A 27,573-nucleotide genomic window follows, 5' to 3' on the forward strand; every position below is an offset into this window, starting at 1 on the left:
GGGAATAGCCTCAAATATTTTGTGACGGACAGCATAATGCGAACGTTGGTGGCATGCGTCGGCATTTGCCTGTTGTTGGCTGCTTTAGAGTGTGACGGGAAACGCAAGCGTGTAAATTCTAGTGGAGGTATGTCCGCTTTTGTTTCCGTTTATTGCCAAATCCAATATCTTTGGAGTCACTTTAAGCGTTCAATATGCTAACTTTATCCCCGCTTTTTTCCTTATCCGAAGAATTCCGATGATTCATATTGGTATCATCCCAGTATGATAGCAATGCCTGGTATCGTTGAAAAGTGGCCCGTCTTACCATTCACACAATCCCCTAATAAGTAAGCAACCTCAGTCTTCCTTATGAAAGAGAGAAACAAAACTTTCGACTTCATTTGAACATACTGTACACTTGACCATATAATGCTACAGTAGGAACACTCATATAAGAGATGTAGTGCCTTCATAACAGGTGACTCTTTTAATACAATATATCTTTTCTACTTCATGTGTGTTTACAAGAAGTGATAAATTTACCTTCTATGACACTCTCATGTGCTCACTTGCTGGAGGCCTCTAAGATGTATTTTAACTTGCAGAAAGAAATTCAATTTCTACGGGTAGGCTAACGTTCTTTTTGAGTATAGAGGCGACTCATCTTTTAAATTTTTTATACTAATTACACAATCTACTTTGAAACCTATTTCAAACAAATCGACGAACTGTCAAGATTTAAAACAGGTTTCAGCATGTGAACCAAGGATGAAACGGTGGGCATGCTCTCAATGCTTCATTATGGACACAATATAAAACACTCACAGGCACATTAGCTTACAGAAGTAGGTAAAGATGGAATTGGAACCCTGAAATGAAATTTGTGACGGCTTCCTATAATTCTCTAAGTAGTAAGGAATATTACCTCTTGTAGAATTTCGCTTGCATTAACTCATTCACGCAGATGGCCTGCGAACCCAACGAGAAAGGTATGTCCCTTTACGCTTTCTTCTTTAAATATACATTCCAAACTACAGCCTTAAGGAAACATGGTCGGCATATTAGAGAGGGTTTACTTCAGGTGCTTTCTAAACTGGAGATGCTACAGCTGTGAAAAGCAGTTGTGAAACTATTTAGGTAGCCCCTCCACCTTCGCCTGAATCAGCGATTCTTTGAGCGTCCCCGAAGGGTAGGAAACTCCAAAATACCAAACTGTGTAAACGCATCACAGTTATTTCAGCGGCCATAGTGCAAAAAAAAAAGTTCACGAAAGTAATACCAATTTGATGATAAGCTGACGTTAGTAGACATTTTGGAAAATGGTGTGAGGATTGTGTTCATCGCTACAGCTTCTTTTCTTAGCTCATCAATATCAAGCCGGTTATGACTAATAAACTTCAGGGATGTGCCATGATTTTTTTCTTGTCAACGCCTGCACCCTATTGCCATTGTAACTTTAGTTTTTATGCATAAACGTTTTGTCCACCAGCTACGCGAGCACCGTCATCGACATGGAAGTCAAAATCATATTGCTTTTCATATGGGTTTGATTGTTTTTTAGTCAAGTAATCAAGTAATCCGGTTTGCGGAAAGTGGCACACCTTGTAGAGCATTTCGCTCTGATGACAGGAGCTCTTTTTTCATAGGCACCAAGTAAAAAAGTACCATGAGCGAAACAAAATATGTGTCCTCGTGAGTTCATGCGAAATAACCTATTTACTAACCATCCGCGTGAAGCTGTCAACGTAGTGCCCATGTGAAATGTAAGAGCGCTCATTTATATTAAACCGCTTAAAAGCATATTGGTCAGGCCTAACTTTACTTCTGCGTAGCTGATTTCCCAAACTTTTTTATCGAGTGTAGTAAAAGCGTTATCACCCTAATTTTAGTTTTCACTTAAAAGCCCTTAAGCAAATAAAACCGACTAACTGCCGCCGCGCACAAGTGGAGGCAGAATTGCGGATGCGAATTTGTCAAAAAAAGAACTTGTATAAGCGTTCCCTCTGTAGTAGGTCGTCTGATAATTTTCTTTTGAATGGAGACATGCACTGCGTAATTCAGTAGCTTTCTTTCGTCTGCTTTTCCCTACCAAAGAAACCGAAATTTCGTTCGTGAGCTTTCAACTAGCAAACTTTTGTCCATTACTGCAAATACTTGTTCGATACTTCAGTTACATATATAAAACGACCATGGGAAATCTGTACCAGATAAATATATTGTTCGCTTTGTGGCGCGTTGTGCATATTTAATTCGATCGAGCAAGATGTAAGAAAAAGATATTTACTAAAGGCAATGTCTAAACGTGAAATTATAGGGTACATGCACCTCATTTTCTTGTTTAGGAAGTGAAAAACAGGAACAATTCATTGCTCGGCTAGGTATTGCAATAACAAGTTTAAATATTTTTTTTTGTGCTTGTCTTGAAACTATCAGTACCGCGGTCGCTAGAGATCGCAGCCATTTCAGGAGCAAATATACCTGAATGAACTAGCGACGAGATAGAGCAAAAGTTGGTTAGGCGCAATTTCTTAGACTAGTTTTGTCTTAGAAAGTTCAATCCTCCTTTCTTTGATTTTTGAACTGAGCGTTGTATTCACAAATAAATGAACGGTCAATGGAGAGAGGCGTAGGTTAAGATACGATGAGGCCTCAGAATTGCGGATAGAACAAGAAAGATGGTTCCACCTGTCAGCGTATCAATGCTTGGACACCATTTCTGTTAATTTTCACCATCATGCCGGATCTGTATTCCTCTTAATCAAGACCCTAATTTAGCATTGATAGCGCTGACTGTTTTTTTATGGGCAGGTCATGTGATTATCAAAAAGGTAGCTAACGCACTCAATGTGTTCCCTTGACGTTATTTGTTTTGGTATAGCAGAATAAAACTACCACACACAAACATGCATATATTGTGTATGTGTCGCTCTGACGCCGGTTAATTCATTGATTATGCGAAAGCTCGCGGTATAAAAATTGCTTCGCTGTCAACATCTTTCGAACCATTTTGCAGAAAAACAGATTAGATTTACTGGGCACTGCATTAAGAACCCCGCGCCATAACTCTAGGCGCCTCTTAACGCGTGGAATAGCCAGATTTTACGCACCGCTTCGGGAGTCGTCTTCATCGTTCTCAACTTATCTGTCAAGAGAGAGAAATAAACTAACGCATTGAAGGAAAGGTATAGAGGTCGGCCGGCCATTATCCTCTCCTGCTTCTCCACACTGGAGAAGGAAGAAGTAAATTATAGTTAAGTGGCGAATGGATGATTATGTTGTCATTGAACAAGGAAGTTATTTGTGGTGGTCCACATTACTGAGGAGACCTCGCATATAGTGGCTGTAGTCACCTCACGCAAGTGCGCTGCACATGTCTTAAATGCACACCATTTGTCGCATAAACACGGGCACAGTTTCAGAGACGTCTGTTACGCATTTTCCCGCCGCGGTAGTCCAGAGGCTATGGCGCTCTACTACTATTCCCAGAGATGCGGGATCGAATCCCTGCCGTGGTGGTCGTTTTTCACTGGAGTCAAAAAGCAAAGCGCCTGTTAGAATAGAATAGCAGCTTGGACATGTTGGTTATGCATCTTGAGGTAACAGCGCGGAACACAGGACGGGAGCACAAGATTAGAGGAGGATTTTTTCAAGAAGAAAAAAAAAGCGCCTGTGTATTGCGCGATAGAAATGTATTTTACTGAACCCCTGATGGTCGAAATTTCCGGCGCCCTCTGCTACGGAGTCTCATAGCCTGAGTCGCTTTGTGATGTTAAAACCTATAAACCAAACGAAATCATCTTTTGCACTTTCATTTTTGGTGCACGCGCTACAGAAGAAGCTAAACGAACATGCAGCATATGTAGTCCGTGCACACCGGTGTTCTCCGCACACATAAGGGGACAGTTTCACGCATACAATCATGTACAAAATCGTAAACACTCACCAGACTACACTAGAACCAGCTGAAAATACACTTCACATATTCCACAAGAAGCTAATATGAATATAGGGTACGCACGGTAAACAGTGACCTCGCACACACAAATATATATATATATATATATGTTACAGGCGAGAGGTTGGCCCGTTTCTCCTAAATATTCGAAGAGAGCTTTCATCGCACGCCAGTTGACAGACAGTTTCACCCTGGCGCTTGAGTAGTTTTCTGAGAAAGAGGCCGGCTGTCAAACTGCTGAAAGCAGTTTCAAAGTCATTCCTTTCATCCGTGTAGTGAGGACACTCGCAAATAACATCACATCTATTGTCTCTGGAACATAATGTTTGAAGTAGAATTCTGGCCGGCTTCTACTCTCATCATATGAATATATCTATTGGTGTGCGCTACGCCAAACCATAAGCGTTCGGGTAGTTTTCTGACTTCGAGATGGTAGCTGAAGTCGCAAACCTTCATCAAGGCGACAGACTCGGTCGTGCTGATGGCTTACATCGGTCCATTGTAAATGCATCGCTCTCTGCATTGACTGAGACAGTAATGCTGCAGCTCACTCCTCGAGGAAGAGATTTGTACAGAAGCCTGATCGACATGGGCGAGCTTAGGGGTCCAACATCATTGCTTTCATTTCCTGCTATGCGCCGATGGCTGGGTACACATTGAAACATCATGACGTGACTACTCTGAAATGCCTCAGTTCATAGACGTTAAATTTTCTCGATTAGCTGCTGGTATGTACTTTGTTTGATGTCTGTTTTTTAATCGACAATTCAGGTGTCGAGTCACAGAATATTTTTTAGTGATTTGCTGTCTCCTGACGAATGTAGCGGATGATCTCCCACACCCGCATAAAAATGCTCGCTATGCTTCAACAGAAAACCTTATTGTCAGCTATGTCTATCTAAAGACGTTTATATTCAGCCACAGAGCGCTATTAGAAAATATATAAGCAGCTATAAGCATTTTGTGCCATTTTGGCTGCATCTTTCGATTGAGACGAAATCTCTCTAGCTAGTTACAGCCCTTCCCATTTCGGGTCTCCCTGGGCGCTGCCATGTGCTCCACCTGTGCTCCACATGTGCACCAATGTGCGCCCCATGACAGGAATCTGCACCCCACGCAAGCACTGTTGAAGCTCTAGAGAAACCGGTTTCAAACGTTCCAGAGGGCAGTACTTTCGACATATCCCTTGCCCCATGAGAAGGTCTACAGAACATCATATGTTCCTGAAGGTATGGAACAATAACAGTTGTTTTAAAGCTGCAGACTACAAGCCACGCAATCTGTTTTGGCAAGCTATATTAAACTTAAGCTACTTAGTCGATAGACCACTGCTCACACAGTTGTTTTTAACTCCCTACAAAAGCGGAAATTCCTTTAAAGCTAATAACTGGAAGCCATATAAACAGACCTAAAAACCTGTAGAGAACGTATGCTCCTGAAGCTATAGACAGGTAGTAATACAGTAAGTACTCTTTACTTGTCCATGGGAACATAAACGCCTGTAAAGCTACAGACTAGAAATAATAGAAGCTGTTGTAGCTGCTTGTATAGAGAGCATGCTCCTGAAGCTAGATTAGGAGCCAAACTGTTTTCTTTACCTGTCCATAGAAATGTGAACTCCTCAAAAGCTACCCACTGGAACCTATATAGCCTGTTTTGTCTGGCTATACAATAGAAATGTAAACTCCTCAAAAGCTACCCACTGGAACCTATTTAGCCTGTTTTGTCTGGCTATACAATTTGTATGCTACTGAAGCTATAGAGTAGTTGCCATACACTTTTTTTTATCTGTCTATATAAATGTGAATGCCTCTGTAGCTAAAGAAGGAAATATATATAAGCTGTTTACTTGCTTTAGAACAGAGTATGCTTCTAGAGTTATGGACAAGTAAGCATACAGTTATCTCTTGGTATCTACAGATAAGTGAATTACTCTAAACGTACAGAGTGAAAGCCATAAAAACCGTTTTACCTACTGTACAATTCTTATGTTCCTAGCACTATGCACCTGTAGTCAGACATACAGCTCTCTTTAGCCGCTTATAAAAATATAAATGCCTTTAAAGCTGCAGACTGAGCCAATAACCTCTTTTAGCCGCCTACATATTATCGTAAAGAGGAAAAGCTGGCCGTCACCCCCGGCTATCAAACACACTGCTTTAGCAGTGTATATAATGTCGGGAATGCATACGCATAATGGTATATGCATTGTGACTTCGAATTACTCGCGCGATTTAGCATCCAACTTAACTAAAAGTTCAGTACTATATGCAACGAAAAATCATAATTAACAACCCTTAACGATGCGTGACGAATGGTAGGTTCACGATTTTGATATTGGGATCGATAAGAGATGCATCTTGGACACATACCCAGCGCCGTTTGTGGTATCCGGTAAGTACTTCTAGGTATATGCTGAATTTCTCAAGAAACCAATCAAGGCATCTTATATTAAGCATTCAATAGGTTTTCTGATGCAATTTGGAGGGCAATCCGTCTGACGGTTGTCACGCATGTGCCAATTTACTATGAGTAAAGCCACAGTGGGATTTCTTTCTTATTGCTGTGAAACACTGGCATTAAATCTAGCATGGTTAAACAAAGTTGAACATTGTTTCCTCTACTTTGCGCGAAAGTAGTGAAGAGCATTGTAAGCGATTTCATTGGGAGCTGGGGAAGAGCATTGCTTACGATCAGATTGCGCTGCTTCGAGTTCGATTAGCGTCAGTGGAATATCTAGGCAATCCGGGATAGGAGGAACACATCGATGCTGCGGCGCTGCAGATGTTATTCCAGTTTTTCGCGAACAGTAATCTTCCAAACGTTCTACATCATTCCGGCATTGGAAAAGTGCCAATACACGGAAAGGGTGCTGTTACTGGGAAGGAGATGATAGGGTTCGGATTGCGTACCTGATTCTTAAAAGCGGTTTCTCGGGATCAAGCTTCCTACAAAATGACCACCACCGCTGCCTGCTAAGTTTCTACAAACACAGTTGTACTTGTTATGTGTACGCCGAGAAACACGGAGATCCTAAGAGTCTTCGTCCTGCGGTATTTCCTCTCTACACGCAGCCGAATCACATGTACCTTCTCAGAGAGTACATTTACGACTGTGTTACTTTGCACTAATGAACATTTTGGTTTCTTTTCGCGTTGAATGAGTGGCTCTATTTGGACATGTAGTGAACGACGTTGATCTATCACGTGTTCGACTGCTCAATTAATATACAATGTGTCTACCGTATTGGTAGGGTCTCGGACATCCCACCTTGCTGCACAGTCTACGCTTTCCTGGGAAGTTCGCATAGGTTTTTTGCAAGTTAGCATGGAGCCTATTCCCCGTTCCGTCCGAGGCTGTAACTTTAGTACTACCATCGTTGGCAACATGACACAAAACGCACGTAAGAGCGTGCTATCATTTCACTGAAACTGATCATTAACACCTAAGACGATTTGACGCAATATACGCACAATCTCATCAAAAACTTTGAATAATTCTACCATAACTTATTGGTGGTCGAACCCATACTTAAAACCGAAAGTTTTTGGTTTGTATAAGAAACCACCTTCCTTCATTATCAATAACGTCTTTAGCAGACATTAAAATTAATTAAACATTGGCTAATGAAGTGTTTCCAGCGTATGTCTGGTTTCTCTCCAATGAAACGTGCTATTTCTCGTTTAGAAAATGTCCTGTCAGCAGTAAAATTACCCAACTTGTCAAACAAAATGATGATGGCATGAAGATATCACGACCCCACGAAATCCATAAGAGCGACCCAGCAAATTTCAGAACACACCAAACAACTTGAGTTGTCAGCGGAGGGGCGAAGTCAGCAAATTTACACGGCCCTCTGTAAGGGAGGGAGTGCTGAGGGAACACAAAATTTAGTATGAGAGGGGGGGGGGGGGGGGGTTACTAGCACACTGTGCGAATCTCACCCCCAATCTTGCTAATTGTATTATCCTCTTGTCCATCCCAATTGATTAAGATGAAATATAGATCTAGATTGAGGCAGCAGAACCCGGTAACCATAGCCAAATTAGGGTACCTATAAAAAAACTGGCGCGAAGATAGTTTGAGCTACATCCGACCATGATGAAATACACTGGAAACAGCGTATGGTCAAAACATGTGCACTAAGTGCTGGTGAAACACTGTGCAGGAGCAATTTTGAAACTAGAGGAGATGAATCCGGAACTTGGTCCTAGATAGTTGTTTCCTAGTTAATTATCAGAAAGAAGACAGCAGGAAAGAACGTGCGACACAAACTCACCAGTCGCGTATCTGTGCGTGTTCCGTTGTCGGCGTTCAACTCCAGTATTTTTTTAACTATATTTATTGCCTCAGGGCATCAGCACGGTATGAGATGAAGGATTAGCTAATGATTAAATGAATGGAAAAAGGTTGCAAGATTTTATGAAGTCCAAGAGTGAGCGAGGATGTGGTCCTTGCGTCCAAAAAAAAAGTAGTATTTTTCCTAAAATTTTGAGAACACACAATCTATTGAAGTAAAGGCATTGGATGCACAATAAAAGAGAGAAACTAATTTTCAGTTAGGCAGCAACCTTTCTTTTTCAATTCGTTAGGAGGAATATAACAACCAGCTGTTGGGACCTCATAGCTGTACTTTTCACGGGGATGTCTTCTAATAGCTTTTGCAACGTATAATTTTACGCTGACTATTCAGCGCTCGCATTGCGATTATTATCAGTAGACATCTGATTCAATATACCTGGCTGCCGAAGAGAAGAATTACAAGGTCATATGAAAATAGGGTCTTCCGATATCTTGCCTGTCCGCCGGTGCCTGAAAATGATGTCCATACTCCTATACCCACCTGTACGAAACCTACTGTTTCATTTATCAGGTTGCACATACGAGAACCGTGATTATGCTAACGGCACAAAGAGAACCGAGCCCGGATGCGTAGAAGTGAAGTGCACCGATGGAGTAGTGACAATTACCAAGTGAGTATTTTGATAAAAAATCGAATGTCTATACATCGAGTTTTGTTCACTTTTCGGACGCAGCGCACATGAAATGTTTGCCAGCATACAAACGAGGCAAAGGAAGGGTTTTGTTCGAGGTTCATTTTTACTTTCATGGATTATTTAACGCGGGTGACACTTTGTACTATCCAAGATAGTGTGGATATAGAGAAGTAAATATGTAATGGTTAAAGCTGAATTATTTAATTTTGAGTTTACAATAATTCATCATGCTCCTATAAACAAGTGAGCATTACTAATAAAATGCGCCTCATTTATTTCACATCATATCTGCGAAATCATCTGAGGAATGCACCTTGGTTAAAGGCTCATCTATAAAAGACCAATAATTGCTACTTCTGGTTGTAGGAGTAGCAGATAAAGACCAAGGTCTGCAAAAAGAGTCAGCCTTACTTTTCGAAAATTTATACATGTACATTTCGATTGTGCATAAAATAATATCAATCCACCTTTTATAAAATGTCAATATTGTGGCGTGAGATTGGCTAAACCAGATGCGAAGAGCTGGAAGATTGGTAAGCTGTGAGGCCAGAAACTGAAATTCCAAGGGCGCTGCAATTTGCTTTTCCGCTAAGATTATATATTGCTTTTTTACTGTTTTTTTTTCTAACCTCTAGACGCTCACAGAGAATATTTCCCACAGGATTCAAATAACTCTACAGCCCAGATAAATGCACGTTTGCCTACAGTATGCAAGCGGCACAAAGAGCGATTTCTTGTAAACTACAAAAAGCTAAGGATACTTCCTAATGCAAAATTTGAGCGCAGCTCATCAGCGTTTTGAGCATTTCGATAGAATAAGGCAAATTATACGAACAAGATATGCATGCACAATTACAGGCAAATTTTATTTTTCACATATGTTCCTTTTTCAAGACACTCCACTAACAATAATTGATCTAAATTCATATATATATATATATATATAACCTACGCTATTAAAGGAAAGGCGGCGGTGGCATCAGGCGGAGTACCTGTGCACGCCGCGGCAGACGAAGGACTTCCACTGGTTGACTCGCTCATGATTCAGAAAGAACTGGTAGAGAATAAACTATTTGTATAGACAGGCGATTCGCACTGACGAATCTCGCCGGCTATGCGTTTCGACTCGAGCGGTACGGGCTACCAAGTATTGCATCGAATACAACGAAAGTTTTGTTGGAAAATTCACCGACATTCTAGGAAGCATAACGAATATAACAGCATAAAGAAAGGGACGAAACACGGAAGGAGCACGGACACGGGCGCTGAAACAGGACGAAATACGCAAGGAAGAAACACTGACACAGACCAACTGGCCCGGCATCTTGCACTTGTGTTCTAGCAGAAATCCACTCCTCTTTTCCAATGTTTGAGCGTCCTAAATAGTCTACCGATGCTACTTTTGACCCATACTAAAACAGCCTTACTAGCGCCGTCGAATCAGTTCAGATCAGACCAACCCGATTTTGTTTGCCAAATTGTTCTCATTATTCGGTTATCGAGTATCACGGCGTAGAATTGCGCGTCTTAATTTTTGTCATAATTAATTGTTTTCATTCTTTGCCGTCTGATAACCCGTGCATAAAAAGAGCACATCGAATCACCCGTTCCAGCCACATTAATGCAGTGTATCTCCCAAATGGCCGCGCGTTACTACTTTCCGGTAGTCATTTTTCCTGCGCACGGCAGAGGACTGGAATGGCCTGGCCACCGAATTCGCCACAATCATCGAACCCAAAGGATTCAAGCGGCTCAGCGAAAACATATTATTGTGACTTTTGTTCTACGTTTTTGCACATTAACGCCCACTCCCTCATGTTAAGTCTTACAGGAAACCTTTCAGGAATGAATAAATACATTGATGCCTAAAGTATGCAATACCGGCAGATGCTTTCCTTATGCGCTCAATCAGCCCTTTGTGGTAGCGCGAACATGCGCAGTGCGGAACCTAACCTTCTCCTATTCGTACGGCTGGTTACGAGGGGCAACTGCGACGCTGACGGCGACGACGCGAAACGCAGGAGCATGCGCCAAAGTGCTGCGCTCTAAAATTTCGAGAACACTGTGGAATCTACATTGCAGAAATGCGAAAGCCTAAGAATTGCTGGCGCAGCATTGCTGTGACTTAGCAAGTAACTTGCTAAGTCACAACATCAAATCTAAACCAAGAGCATTGAGCCAAATGGGAAAAGCAAAATTTCGACGGCTAAAGTATCATGTAAGCCCTAAACTATTGTTCAACATTCTTAGACAAAAATGACACTCCACCAAAGACCAGTGTTTGGCCAGTGAACATATGTACTAAATAAAGCGGGAGTGACCACATATCCGCACCAAGAGAGTAATACAAAGACACACAGCTTGCAATGTTTCCCAATGGCATTACATTCAACTTGGCCTTAACTATTGCCATTGATGCACTTTTCCTAGATTTCGAAAAACGTTTTTGATAATGTTCTGCACAAGCGACTTATACTAAAGCTCCCAAGAATAAACTTAAACACGTTTTCATTTATATTTAAAAAATATTTTCAAATAGCTTCCTCTTGGTTTTTGGTGACGATTACTCTTCCAGCTTTGCCCTTGCTTGCTCCGCTCAACCACAAGGTAGATTAATATGTCTTCTTCTTTTACAGATATATAATAATGACCTACCCAGTTACAACTCTTTTATTGTCCGCATATCACCGATGATTGCTTTATTTACCATCCCATACATGACCCTACTGACAATTGTGCTCTTCAGAACAGTCTCTCAAAAGTCGACGAATAGTGTCAAAATTTGTTACCGATCCTACTGTTACTAAACTGAACTAAATATCTGCCATAGGTATTATTCGCACAACTACTTACTACGGGGAACTACTATTCCTTCGGTATCCTCTTTAATATATCTATGATTTACTATTTTGAATGATCTGACAGGACTTTCTCACATTGCATCCAGTAATATAGCTGGCTTCTTACGACCTAACCCAGCTCAGGCATCTTCTGTAAGAGAGTGAGCTTATATAACTTTTATAACGCCCAACCTCAGGTACGCTTGCCTTCTGCGGAAACATCTTCAAAACCTAATATCTACAAAGAAGCAACACAAAACCATGCATGTAGATTTAGCTTTGACAACTCTCGCGACACTAGCGTCAATAATCTAAATACTAAAGCTGATTTGCCACGCTTTCAACGAGCCGTTAAAATTCTAGTCTATTTGATACATTTATCATGTCGTATATATCGTTACGGATCAGGAAGAAGCGAGCGGTGGCACGGCCAGGAGCGCTCGCGCTAGACCTGTTTGAATTCATTAAATCATCGCACAGTCATCGGACATCATTTCTCTGTTCTCTGTCCTTCGTCTTCATCTGCTTGCCACCCCCTAACATTTAGGATGGAAGTACCGGGTATGCCATCATCAATCGCCATCGTGGCCTGGAGCTTCGGCGCCCTCTGTCTCCTTGCTCCTTCGGCATCAGGTTCTATAGAGCGCACGCCTGGCGTTTCTCAAGACGGCCGGGCCGGACGTGAACTTGCCGTTTTTCCGCCCCGACCTCCCACCCCGACCACAAGACACGATGAAGGAGAGACCAAATTATCACCGACCCGAGACGCTGCCCATACGACCACAGGACACAACGAGAGACCCGAATGACCTGATGACCCCACCGTCGAGATGCTGACCAGAAGACCCCACCGACAAAAGACGACACCACATATGATTACATCCGCCGTTCGTGCCATGCTGTGTGTGCCTAGGCATCGGTTATCGGAGGTTGACGTCCTGTGGCTTGAAAGCGTCCCAAACCAAACTTCATCCAAGAATCATGGTGACGGCAAGACGTTGTCTTCTTTCTTCTTCTACTGTTTCTTCAGTCATCCAGGCACACCCAACGTCATGCCATGGATTTCATTAAAATCGACAGGCTTCCTCGCCCGCGATCTAGACGATCGTTCAGTACCCCGGGTAATACTACGGACGAGGAAGAAGCGCGTAGTAGCTCGGGCAGGAGTGCTCGCGCTAGGCCCGTTGGAATTCATTCAATCATCTTACAGTCATCGGACATCATCTCTCTGTTTTCAGTTCTTTACGTTTATCGGCTTGCCGCCCCGTGACAATATGTACTGCAGTCATTTCACTGATGCACAAAACATCCAGTCGTATTCACCACATACCCGAACGACTATGCACCTCACCTTTTTTAGGAAAAACCATTGACAGGAACGATCTTGGCACTCACATTGTAATGCAAGCAAATTCAAAATTGAACATTTGCTATTAATCAGGTAGCCCTGAAATGGTGCTCCTCTTGTGAAACTGCTCACTGCTGGTGCTACTGAAATGTTCAAAATAAACAAACATTGTGTAAAAACTATCAACTGTTCTGAGGGCCGATTTCGGCATGCACCCTCAGTCATGAATGGCGGTTTAAAATATTTTCCTAAAAATATGGCTATAAGATTTAAATAATGGGACTATGTACAGGGCGCAAAGATCCAGTAAAAGATGTTGTTAAACTCATAATGTAAATAAGTGGAACTATTGGAAGCAGTATCACCGCGCAACACTAGGCTACTGAAGTAAACCATGTTGCTTCAGAGAACATGAATAAGGCAGTGCAAAATCCAATCGACATCGATTAAAATAAAGCATGTTAAAGGGACACAAAAGAGAAAACTGAAGTGGGCTTGCATAGATAGAATGCCAATTCCTGATTACAAAAAATCCACTCTTACTGAAAACAGAGCTGCTATAAGGTAGTAAAGAGGAAGAACAGAAATACAGGTATCGCCGCCACAGCCGAAACGCGCAACTACAAATCACGTGACGCGCTAGGGATCACGGAGGCTGACAAATGCGAATTACGTTACCCGTCTGAATGGGGTCCTAGGTTTTGTCTCGAATATAATAACACGCTTTTATCATACGTAAACGACGGCGAAAAGACAACTTGAACGTTGCAAGGCAAATACCAAAATATACTCGGAGGCGCCACAGGCGCCCACTTCAGTTTTGGTTATGTTTCGGCTCAGGCATTTCGTGCGCACTCGGATAGTTTGTTTGGACCTGCAGCGCTTGAATTACGAGCTGCTGGCTCCCAATTGAGCATTCGGTGGCGCGAGCGAGCGAAATCCGCTTCCTCCGACACGCTCCTTCGTTCACACTTTTTTTTTGGTCGATATTTATTCCTCAGGGCATCAGTTGGTTATGAGATGAAGGATGAATAAATGATTAAATGAATGGAAAAAGGTTGGCTGATTTTATGAAGTCCAGAAGTGAGCGATAATGAGGTCCCTGCGTCCAAGTGACGTATGAGGCAGGATTGGTTGCTGAAAGTCCAGCTATTCTCAGGTGCCGGATTCGTGTTGGCTTGAGTGCTGGGCACTCCCGCAGCAAGTGGTGGATGTCGGCCTCGACATCTTCGTTGTTACAGATCGGGCATCCTGGGCGAGGATATAAGGGCTGGAAGTATGACCACGTCCTAGTTACAGCTGGTGTAAGGGCAACTACGACCCGGATCCTCCTAAGCGCAACCTCCTCTGCACGGGTGAGACCGCGGGGAAGGGATATCGCACACGGAGGAATAAGTGCACGTGTGCGGCGCCGGAGGTGCTCCTTTCTTGACAAAAGGAGGGTAGCGTCATCGACTTCGAGAAGCCGTGGGATTGATGCGTCTTAGTTCACGAGGCGGGTTGCAAAATCAGCTTGACTTTGGGAAGGCAGCAGATCCCGTGGGACCCACTCAATGCGTATTCATTGTGGGATGCGCGCTGCAAGCTGGTGGATGTCCTGGCAAATTCTAGGGCAGCGGCTGACACGTCGGAGCAGACGTACTGCTTGAAGTGCGTCAGTGCGGATGACAATGTGGGCTGTAGGGAGCATGGTTATAGAAGTCACGGAGCAGAGTGCCTCCTGAACTGCCGCAAGCTCAGCGCAGAAAGATGTAAGTGGTTCCGAAAGCTGAAACGTAGTTGTCTGATTCAGGCTAGGTCTCCGTGGACAGTGGATTGCCGTTTTGGCTTCATAGCCTTGCAGGCTTCCATCTACGTAAAATACTATGGAATCTTGAGGCAGGTTAGTATCTTGCTCTTCAAATCTCTGGCGTAGCAACGATGCAGAGTTGGCAGACGTCGGTCTGCGGATGTCAGTTGGCTTGTTGTCTCCTAACTGTATAAATTTCCAGGGAGGGAGAACTGGCGCAGGTGGCTGAAGAATAATGTGTGACGTTGCATACGCCCTCAGTGCTTGCGTGGAATGTGACAAAGTGGCCTTAAGTCTGCGAGAATCTCGGCGCTGCTGCACCAGTTCAGCGATGGTGTTGAGCTGCGCATTCTCCTGTAACGCTACGACCGGTGTGATTCGTGGAAGGCATGTTATGGTCCTCATAGCTTCTCGATTTACGGCTTCAAGGCGATCCCATTGTGCCCTTGTAAGATGCTGGAACTGGGCCTGATAAACAATACGGGGCTGCAGAACCGCCCTCACTAACTGGCGTGCAACAGACGAGCCAGCGCCACCCGTTTTAGAGGCAATTCTTCTTATTAAACTTATAGTTTGAAGTGCTTGCTTTTTTGCCTGAGAGAGCCAAGCAGTCGCTGATCCCGATTGGTGAATTGTTAAGCCCAGAATTTTCAGGCTCGGACTTTCTTGTATTGGGGTGCCTGATAGAGAGAGACGAATTGGATTTGAGGCAAGTTTTCGGCGTCCCCAGCGGTTGGCGACTGACGTGTATGAAGTTTTACACACAGAAAATTGAAGGCCATTGGAGCATGCGTAATCACAGGTTACGTCTAATGCTGACTGAAGGGCGGCCTCTTGAGTGAGAAGATCATGGTGAGTGCTCCATACCGTGATATCATCTGCGTACTGCAAAAACTTGATTTGAGGGATATCATGTAAGCGCCACGCCAATGGTATGAAAGTAATATTGAGTAACGTCGGAGACAATACTGATCCCTGGGGCACGCCACGTAGTGAAACGAATGAGCCAACAGTGTCACCGCTGAGGCGTATTGCAAATTTTCTTCCGTCCAAAAATGATGCGACAAAAGTGCGTACTCTCGGAGGGAGATGAAGCTTGTCAATGGCATTCAGGATTGCAGCATGACTGATGTTGTCATATGCCTTTTCAACATCCATTGCTAATATGGTACGTACATTGCGGCTGCGGGTAGATGACAGAACTGCTGATGCCAAGACAGCCAACCCATCCTCTGTACCTATGTATGGACGAAATCCAATTTGAGCAGGGTGATAGAAACCGTGCTGTTCAAGCCACCAAGAAAGTCGTGTGGCTAGCATTTTCTCTGCGAGCTTGCAAAGCGTTGATGTTAAGAAGATTGGTCGTAAGTTGGCGAGGTCCGTTGGAGGCTTCTCAGGTCACAGAATAGGGATCACGACAGCGGTTTTCCAGCTCTCGGGTACGACACCATCAAGCCACACTTTGTTTATGGTGTCTAGTAGTTGAGGAAGTGCAGCAGTACTGAGGTTCTTGTAAACCTCATTCTGAATTTTGTCCAGGCCGGGCGCTGTTTTCCGTTTCGCATCGTCAATTGCAGCCAGCACCTCGCACATTGAAAAGGGGCTCGCAAGTCCATCTGCGTCGGCAGCAGATGGTAGTTTCGATGCGTCTGCAGGGATACCTGCCAAATTAAGGTTTACAGCTGAAGGAGGCAGTATATCGTATTTTGGGAAAAATTTTCGAGCAGCTTCTTTGGCGAAATCACCCGGCGACAGATTAGCCGCAAAGCATGCTGTTGCTGCTGCGTCAGTAGAACGACAACCATGTTCCATTGCACGAAACGTTCGCAATAGTGAGGCATTCGATGATTTATCAGAAAATTGTTCACACCATGCATGCCACTGGCGTCGCGAGAGATCGCGTTCATATCTCCGAGCCTTCGCGGTAAAATAATTCAGTCGTGTGCGTGCCTGCCCCGAAGTAGGGTCTCGTGTAGCAGCCAGCTCAGCTTGACGGCGGGCTGCCCACAGGTTAAGCAGGCCGAGATCTGGTGCCGGTCGACCTACATCAATCCAGGTAGTAGTCGTAGCGCTGTTTAGTGCTCTCTGTATACGGTCAACAAGGAGTGATGGTGAATCTGAAGACCTACTGTCGAGACATGAGTGAAAGCTGTCCCAGTTTATCACAGAACATTTGCGGCGTAAAGGGCGGAGACGGGAGGGATGGAGACCGATGAGGATAGGGTGGTGATCACTTCCCCAGCAGTCCGGCTCCATGTGCCATGAGGGAGTTCCTGCGCCCAACCACCACGTCAAGTCCCGAGCATAGGCAGCACTACGTATGTGACGCACAGGCCGTGTTGCTGTCCCAGGGTGATTAAGCAGAACAAACAGGGCATCAGTGAAGGCGTCCCGCACACGCCTATTACGAGGGCTTGCAGTCGGATACCCCCAATCTTGGTGAGGGGCGTTAAAGTCACCTCCGACTAAAATTGGGCACCCGGGGTATTGCCGACGAACACTTAATAACCAGCCAAGATTAATACGGGAAGAGGCGCCTCCAGCTGGTCGAACGTAATAAGAAACAAGAACAATGGTTAATTTCAGAAATTTCGCAGCAACTGCCACTACCTCTTGGTATGATGTGCACCAGTTTTCGAGAGAAAGGCGTACATGAGGAATACTCGTTTCAACATATATCACCGCCTTTCCCGGGGGAGAAGCAGTCTGCACGTGACGGTCGGTCATTGAAGGAGACACGTAGCCGCTGAAGCCAGGAATAGATGGCAAGGCGTTCGTTTCCTGAAGTAACATAGCCCACACCCGAAGCTTGTTTAATCGCATTCGGTTCCGGAGCTCGGCCACCTTCGTGGAAATGCCTCTACAGTTCCACTGTAGTACACCAGGACGCCCGGATTTCGCCATTTTTGTGTGCTAGTCCAAGCGCTGTAATATCACAGATGTCAGGTTGGACAACTGGTTGACCATATAGCGGAGCAGCGATGTTGCAGAGTTATCATTGGGCGTTGTGGTACTCTGGGAAGAGGCAGCAAATGGCCCTGTTGCGCGAGATGAAGGCGGTTGTGTTGGGCAATTACCAGATTTGGCGGTTACTTCTGCAGCTCGCCGACGTCGAGCAAGCATTTCGCCGTGTTGTCGGAGCTTAGAGACCTCTGCTAATAGACGATTGATTTGCTCATCCACTACAGCCATATCGTCGTCTGGTAGATCAGTACACTGCTGTATTGGCTGTTGTCGAAGGTGATTCTTGAGCACCGTATCGTTAGACTTTGTCTTAGCTGGAGGTGCATTCGAAGCGGGCTCAGGAAGCTCTGGCCACTCGTCATCATTCCACTGAAGAGCTGCAAAGCGATTGAATGTCTGCACCGGTGTCATGTCCTCTATTGGCCAACGCTTAGTGTTCCGAAGACGAGCCTTCTGCGTTGCCTTTTGCTTTGTCGGACAGCTTGGAGATGTTATCTCGTGGTCGTCCGATTTGCAGAGGCCACATCGGTACGTAACTTTTCCTTCAGACGCACCTTCATCGGCAGTAGCAAAGGGGCAAGATTTGCGCATGTGCCCTGCCCGAAAACAGTTATAACAGTAAACCACACTCGGTTTATACGGCCGTGGCATTAAAATGCAGCCGTAGTAGTACAGACAGGCTGGGAGTGTCGGAGGGCTTTGCAAGGTGATCATGCAGGAACGCCCCTTTCCTATGTGTCGGGCCTGTATAACTCGGTGCGTTGGGCAGTACAGCTCACGTTGAAGGGTGGTTTGATCTTCGTTTATGTCGACGTTGTAAACGACGCAACGCTGCAAGTCGGAGCCTTCAACTAGATACACTTGCACAGGCACTGAGATCTCACTTGTGACTGAAATATAACTAAGCGTTTGGACACGTTCCACCGCAGTAAGTGTCGGGAGCCACACAGCTATAGTGTTTGACTTCTTCCTTGCCGTGAAGCCCCGAAAACCTCTGGTTCCGAGACACGCGTCCAAGTTGGCCTGGATGATTCTGTTTGGTATATCGGTGAGGCTTTTGTTGGCTAGAGATTTAATCGCCACTTTATAAGATGACGATCCCGGTGTAGGTGCAACCTGGTTTTCGATAGTTAAACAGGAGCGCTTTCCTTGATAGCCACCACTTGCCGAGGACGAATTCGGTTGTTTATCTTCCGAAAGACGCTTGTGAGGGGCACGGGTGCTGGTTGATACGGATGGTGGAGCCGATAGGTCCATTGAAGAGCTTGTCTACTCAGGTCGCACTGTTGGATGTGCATCTCGTCGTGTTAGCTGAGTGGCCATAGCCGTGCTCCGCCCAGAGAACAGTTCACTTACGGGCTGTTGTCCACTTTGGGAAGGCTGAAAGGGCGCAGGCGCTGAAGAACCGGGAGCATTAAGCAGGACCTGAGGCCGATGGTCAGGTAGAGGTGTCGACGGCAGGGCAGGAGTTGCAGCGAGCAACTCCGGCGAAGCTGCCTCTGCCAGCGTGGCAGCGGCAGCACTAGGCCTAGCCTCCGTGCCGACCTGAGCTGCAATCATGCATGAGTAGCATGCGCCGGAGGTCTCGCAACCTGACGCGGAGAGGACGTCTGTAGCTTCCTCGGAAATAGAAGATCCACTTCTCGGGAGACAGGACAGGTGCTTATAAGGACGGCAAGAATTTTCAGAGGAGCGACGAAGCCACCTTAGCAGGAAGACACTTCTTTTTTTCACACTTTTTTTTTCTTCGTTCACACTTCTGCGCCAACATATCGCCGCCGTCGCCGCTTCGACTGCGGCCTGACCGCTCCACTGCAGCTACGTACGCCACGAAAAGCATACATATGCTAGTACCGAAAAAAAAACGCATTATCATTCAATTGTTCACTAAATCATGGCACATCTGACCAACATACTGCGTTAACAAGAACTTCAACGTGCTATTTGCAGGCTTCGTAAACAAAATGGACATACTTGCCGCTCATACCAAGGAGAGCGTCGATATATTGCGCTCGTCGCCCAGCAAAAAAAAAAGGCCTCGGGTAAAAAGTAAAACTAAAAATAACGAAGCACCAGAAATACATTACAAGAGGTAAAATACCAATCGATTTGTACAAAAAAAAACACTGCGAGTAGCGGTATGATTCGAACTCGCCACTGTCTGATCCATAACGTTCGGGGCTAATCGCTCGGCTATGCCACTTTTTTTTTCTTTATCACCATTTTTTTTAAACCACGGCATACACTCTGAATACACAACAAAGCAAAACAGAACAAATGCTTAAAGCACTGGGCACGTTCTGCCTAAAGCACTAGATTTAAAAGGGCTTTACTGAAGCCAGCTGGTCCAGTACAGGTAGCCACTCCGGAGAATTATATTGTGCACGCAGAATTTCTCTCCGGTATACCATGCTCTCGTTGAAGTAGTGTCTAGCGGGGTGTACAACGGTTCGCTCATGCCTGACATCCATACGCGTTTTCTATACACTATGCATACATAATAGCATCAGCATGTCATTCGGCACTCCTTCAGGGTCGGAGCATGGCAGATATCTGATACCGAATGGCGTTATTGGCAATTCCTTTTTTAAAGTTCGCTTCAAGATATCCCAGAGGAAAACTGAGTCATGGCACTCCAAGATGTGTTCAGTGGTCTCGGGTTTTCTGCAAATAATGCAGTTAATAGACCAAGGTACAAAGAGCCCTTTGTTCTGCAGCCATGGTTTGACTGGAAGAGTGCCGGAATGCAACTGAAGAAAGAATGATTTTGCACCAGCTCTGACAGGCATACGTTTTACCCTTTTCAAAACGTCACGCTCGGACCCTACATTATACACAGCGCTGTACACTGGCACTGCCAAAAGCACATCTCGCAGATCCTTATACAACTTCTTCCGCGGCACAATTGACAGATATTCAGTTGCGAACCTTGCCTTAAGGATACGAAAAGATAAAAGTACTTCCCGCAAAAAGGGGCTTAATGCCACCGGATTTGAAAAAGCAGATACGACGTTATCAGGCAGTGACTCACGTAATCTCACTTGGATTACAGTCCTTAGAAAGGTGTCACTTTTCTCACGCAGAAAAGAAAATCTAGCTACAATTTGCTTGAGAAATAGATGCGTCAACCCAAGGCCCCCATTCTGAACTGCGTGAAACAGATTGCCCCGGTTCGTGCGTTCCCATGTGGATGCCCATATAAACGTTGCAAATACACGGTGAAGTTTCTGTGCAGACGCTCTTGTCATCAATAGAGCTTGAAGAACATAAAATATCTTGGCAACCAAAAATACGTTACACACAGCAGCTCTAGAAAACAGAAAAGTTATGTCCTCCCCACTTGTTCGTTTGATTTTTAACTAGCTGTGTTTCTTCCTCCCTGTTCTCTTTCGTGTTCTTGTGCTGATCAAGTGGCACACCAAGGTATTTTCCCGGTGTTGTCCATCTGATGTTACAAAAGTATTCCGGTGCGTGTTCCCAGTCTCCATACCAGAAACCTAAACATTTAGTCCAGTTAATTGCACTGCCAGTAGCCTTACAGTACTCCACAGCTTCTTTGGCAACTTCCTTTACGCTGTCTTGGTCCGAAAAAAACACTGTGATGTCGTCAGCGTAGGCTAGGACCCTAACTGCAACATTGAAAAATGTGTACCCTGTAATAGCTTGGCTGCAGAGAAGTCTTAAACAGAAAGGTTCCAAGTATAAGGCAAAGAGAAGGGGTGACAATGGACACCCTTGTCGAACAGAAGATAGCACCGGTATGCATTCACTCAATTTACTATTTATGACTAATTTTGCAACGCAGTCTTTGTAAACCATTTTAACACCATTTGTGATTACACTCCCGACATTTACATGCTCCAAAAGTGCATACAAGATATCATGCCCAACTCGATCAAAGGCCTTGTGCAGGTCCAATTGTAACATTGCTACGTGATATTGTATGGCATCACTACATTCCAATACGCTTCTCGCAACGTGAATATTGGTGACTATAGTCCTGCCTTTAATTCCGCACGTCTGATGAGGTCCTACAAGGGTTGTAATGACATTCTGCAATCTTCTGGCTAGGACCTTCATGTATACTTTATAGTCCACATTTGTTAAACTTATTGGGCGGTAGTTTTCGACACAGAGCAATCTAGCCGCGTCCTCGGTTTTTGGAATTAGTACTACATGGAACTTGCGGAAAAATTGTGGGCAAAGTCTTTCTCATAACATTCAGTTATCACCCGTTCTAAACACACAGCTATTTCTACCTTGAATAACTTATACAAAGCTGCTCCAAGCCCGTCAGCTCCAGGTGACTTATGAAGACTTAATTCACCTATGGCACTTGCAATTTCCGCGGCTGTTATTGGTTTTTCCAGCATTTGCTTGACGTCATCATCCAACCTGGGCATGAGTGGTAAAAAGCTCTTGGCAAAGCAATCAAGATCCTTTGGCTTCTGGCTAAGCAAGTCTCTGTAAAATTCGAAAAAGGCTCGTTCTACTAGTCACTAGTAACTTCATTTTGGTAATAAATTTTGTTTATCTCTTTGTTCACCGCGTGCCGCTTTTCATCACTGAGCACCCGCTTAGTGGGCGTTTCCCCACACCACAGCATCTCGGCCCGCCCCCTTACATCGCGCCGCGATACCTGTCTTCATCGATCACTTCCAGTTTGCTCTTTGTTTCTTTTATTTCTTTTTTAAATTTTCCCAGATCGATGCTTCCTACGCTTAGCATATAGTTTAGTTCGCCACGCAGATATTTTTCGCGTTCTCTTTCCTTAAACCGTAAGGCACTTGCTCTGTTTATTGCGGCTACATTGATGTCACACCTAAACAATTCCCAAGCTGGCACAAAGTCACACACATTGCCCAGTAATAGGTTTGTAATACGTTCTTCTACTTGATTAACAAATATTTCATCATCTCATAATTTATCATTAAACTTCCACAGTTCCCAATTGAATTTGGTGGTTTTCTCCTTTCTACCAAATGTGACCATAACTAAAGAATGGCCACTAAAGCTGACATGCTCACACTTGTAACTGAAACACATTGGGACAGTCGCAACAGGTACGTAAATGCGATCAAGCCTAGCATGCGAAGTACCTTTAAAGTGCGTATAATTCGCTTCGCCTTCAGGTATGAGCACATTGCCAACGTCCTCTAACTCATTCTCATTAACTATTCTCAAAAGTAACTCTGCGCTGGTGTCACGCACAAGGTTTTTGGTTGACTTATCCTCTTGTCCGCATACACAATTGAAGTCACCAAGCAATAATATACGCCACTCACAAGACAGGTACGATTCGACGTATTGAAAAAAGAACTCACGTTCCGCACGCTTATTCGGAGCGTAAACACACACTGCTCTCCATGGAGTTTCGTCAAAAGGGAAATCACACACTACTAATCTACCCGTTCCACACGTTATCACAGCTTAGACTTGGCTGATAGCCCTGCGGATTAAAATAATGCATCCGGCAGATTTTGGAACCGCATGGCTTACACATACGTTGTATCTGCCGCGAAAAACTTCGACCATTCGATCTGTCTGCTCTTCACTTTCAATTTTTGTTTCTTGTACTACAAGTAAGTCGATATCATTATCTAGCAGTAGCCTATTTAACTGCTGTTGCCGTCTGCGCGCTGAGAGGTTCCTCACATTAAGTGTTGCGACGCGTAGGCAAGTTTGAAAAGGACGAGCCATTTTAAAGAAAGAAGACGCCGATCATTCTACTGACACCTATAAGGCAGAGCGACATAGTGTTACACCAAAGGTTTCGTGTCGTGAAGCGATATTAGTTGCACTGTATACAGCACAGGTCTCATATGGTCTTTCCCGATCACCGACCGGGACATCAAATCTGCTTTGCGAAACTCGCCCCCGCTAAGGCGGAGGCGTTGATGACGGAGTCTTCCGGTCTGGGGGGATGCTTGGCCTCGGTTTGAAGCTCTGACGACGAACCAGGTTGCCTCCGTCGGTGGCTCCCCGTTTCTGTTCGCATTCCTGCCAGCTTCACACTCATTGACGTCATGTGCCCGCTTTGCAGGCATGCTGGAAGCCGACACCATGTCCACGTCTCGAGGTTCGCTCGTGGAAGCCTCCTGAAGACTTACTGGCGTGTTTGGCGCAGTAGGTTTCTCTCCCTTCGCTTCTCCCTCAGTAGTCGCGAACTCAGCAATTGGCGTTGCTTCTACAGTTCATCTGGAAGCTTCTCCGCCGCCGCGGCTTTTTCTAGGGGCGTTTCCTCGCACTTGGCCTCTTCACTGCATTCTAGCGTCATTTCCACGGCATCAGCTGTGTTCATCAAGTGGTCCGCCACATCATCTTTCCGTGCTGGACCCGCAACATACGCGTATGTACGCACACACTGGGTATCCTCGTGTCCAAAGCGGCGACACAGCCCGCAACGCGGAACTCTCGACGTATATGCCCAGTTTTGCTACACCGGAGGCACAGCGGGGCCCTGTTTGGGACGCAGACGAGAGCAACGTCCTCGGAAACGCGCAGCTGGTGCGGCAAATCCTCAACATTGACGCCTGCGTGTAACTTCAGCGTTACGGAGCGAGTCGTGGACGCCTTGTCAATGCAGCCATTCACCCGCCACTTGTCTCTGGTTAGTTCCGTTACTTTTCCAGACGGAGACAGGGCCACTCGTACGTCTTCATCGCGGACGCCGTGTAACAACCAGTACAGTCGAGCGCGATTTGAAGGTTATCGCGCGAGCGTCGATCGGGAACATGAACAGCGCCATGGCCCAGAATTCTCTGCCGAGGCGAGGGAGGTATTAGACCAGCTTTCCTCACTCTTTTTGCTGTTCCTACAGCAGCCGTCACTCCCTGCAGGGACGTCACTTTTTTTTTTTTTTCTTTTGGTTCTGCGAACAGGCAGTGACCGTTGTGCGCACGACGTATTCTCCGGTATTATCTGAAATTGGACTCTTTATCGCAACAAATAGAAAGCTTAAAATAGAGAGAAAGGGCGCTGAGTTTGTCGCGGGGGTGACGGTTGTTGTATGGAACAGCGAACGAGGAAGAGAAGAGTGCGAAATTCTAATTTTTCTTGTTCCAAACCCGGCCGCCAGGTGCCTGGAGTTATAGGCTGGTCGACGCTCGCGCAATAACATTCAAATCGCGCTCGACTGTACAGTTTCAGACGTACGGCCTGATTGCACGGGTCAATCACCACACACTGACGCTCCCTCACGTCGAATGCTGGAACCTGCAGCATCTTCTTTTTTCCTTCTTCATCTTTGAAGGTTACCGCCCACAGGTGGTTCATCTGATAAGCCCCAAGGGCGAGGAAGGCAAGTCCACTTGTCGAAACGCTATATGGACCTGCGATCTGAGGCTGCACCGCCCCCCCCCCCCCCCCTGTACCCTTGTTCAGTGCTCTTGTTATCAGTCTGAAAAAAGGACATACGCAAGCAGGCGTGCAGACTATAAGCGCCTACAGCATCGGTTATATTACTACCATAGCGGAGCTTATAGCAGAATTATTAAAACAAAGCAGCTCACAAGCCATGATTTCTGGCTTCATAAGGAAGAACCGAGAGTAGACTAGAAAAAGCCTAGAAAAGAAATATACATACTGAGCGCGCATATTGACAGCTTATATGATACTGAAGCTTTAAGCAGTTGTTTTAGCATAGAGTATTGAGGTGGTAATTTTGATCAGAGTCTGATACCGTAGCAGCAAATCCTGCAAACGTTTTTCTTGAACGCTGAAATTCTGTCAAGACAGGTGAGGTGGGCACTTCCTGCATGCAGACAATGTGCACACACTCGTGAGGCAAGAAAAGCTCTGGCCTTAAAATGCATACCAGGAATACAAACCAACACATCTGCAGACGAGGGTTATTCTTCACATTATAATAAAAAACGGATGCCCATAAATGCGCAGAAAACCAGCAATTCGTATTGAAGGCCTCGCCTTCAAAAAGACGGGTCCGCGAGCCATGCTTTCGCCCGACGAGTGACAAATCCAGTCTCTTAAAAACACCGGTTTATTCCGGATAAACAAAAAAAAAACAAAATAAATAAAAAAAAACATAAGGCGCTACTGCGCTGAGAACAGGCTGTTCATGCGCGCGACAATTGGACACCAACGGAAAGCGGGAAGAATGTCAGGGTCTTACCGCGGCGAAACCAAACACACTGCGGAGCGAATAAAACGAGCAATGAGGCCAAAGCACTAACGGCGGCACAAGAAACATTGCTCCTCGCGTGACAGCAACTCACACGAATACGCGTAGGCCGTTTCTGCAGGCACTGCTTCCATCTTCGTGTCGGCGATCTTCTTTCAGTCGTCCGGGCACACCCTGCTGGCCCATGACACTCACCGGCTCCCCAGAGCCTTGCTTCGACGCGCTTTTCTACCCTCGTCTGTCGCCGCTAACATCACGCCCCCCCCCCCCCCCGACACACACACAAAAACAATACAAATAGAAAAACGTGCGCGCAGTTTAAAACACTTAAAGGGGCTGCGGAGCCCCACAGTATTATACAGAATAAAGAGGAATATCGGCAAGGGAAGGCAACCACATGGAACCTGCATTGAATGCATCCTGAGCTGACGAAGTGAATTTACACGTGTGAATAAAAACGAGGTCGACGAGTTCGGCCGATACTATGAATAACTTTTAGAGCATTACAAGCTCATTTAGAGATAAACTAACTGCATGGTTTAAGTATTAAGTAGAACAACAAGCATATAGAAACGTAGAGGGGTCAGCTTATGTATTTAAAGACATATGAACATTTGATGAAAAAATACAGCTGAGAGACCACGAGATATGGAAGACACCAGCTATGGCTTGCAGACAAACGTGAGTTAAATATGTTTAGGTCGAATTCCTGAAGACGTGGGTGCGGTGGTGGACAAACTAAAATAAGGCGATCAAATGTTTTTAAAATACTGGACGAGCCTTTAAACCTATAAAAAATATACTTTCTCCAGACAAGATTTTGATTGAAAAAAGACATAAATATTCTAGGATAATGTTCCCTCAGATGAGCAGTGAGAAGGGATTCTTGCCACGAAGAAAGCATATTGATTTGTAGATGGTCTAAGATGACGTGGGGTAAGATTCATATCTATTGATATTTAAGAAACTTGAGGATTAACATAAACAAGAAATTACCCATTTTAAACAGACATGATGCTTAAGTTTATCGGCTACAATCAAGGCTACGTGGTACAGACTATTTCCGCGAAATGCGCGATGGAAGCTTAATGTTTTGTTTTATACTTCCAAATCAAGGTTTATTTTACGATGTGTAGTCAATATGTAGCCTAGGATCTTGCCCTAATATAGGTTGTCATAACATTAAATTACTTTATCTGGCTCAACAATGAGCACGGGGTTGTCGTAAAGACTGCATTATGCCGAAATGCAAAGGAACATTTTATATACGTGAAACATGTCAAAGCAAATATTGTCAAGTGTACTGAAATTCTTAGTGCTGTGTGAATTATTTTTTGCGCAGTTGTACGGGAGGTCCATGGAGTCTTGTTGAAGGACGGCATGCAGGACAAACACTTCAGGATTTTCCTGATTGCTGCCCACCAGAAGGCAATGATCGGTAACATCGATATTAAATAAACTTTAACCGGATACAGCTTCCGACAAGCACTCACTACTCCTGCTGGTACTGATCCAAAGAAGGCAATAATTTGTGGGGATGATTATTAAATAAAATTAC

At 44.9% G+C, this 27,573-nt stretch overlaps 1 long non-coding RNA gene across 1 annotated transcript; it reads left to right on the top strand.

Annotated features, from left to right (window-relative positions):
- On the top strand, positions 1-27,573 carry LOC146195463 (uncharacterized). The gene is made up of 3 exons (XR_014705576.1): positions 1-127; positions 8,811-8,910; positions 27,358-27,573. It is a non-coding gene; the product is annotated as an uncharacterized LOC146195463 (long non-coding RNA).

The sequence above is a fragment of the Amblyomma maculatum genome, chromosome 3, assembly GCF_055883805.1.
Source record: "Amblyomma maculatum isolate TAMU_Amacu chromosome 3, ASM5588380v1, whole genome shotgun sequence".
NCBI lineage: Eukaryota > Metazoa > Arthropoda > Arachnida > Ixodida > Ixodidae > Amblyomma > Amblyomma maculatum.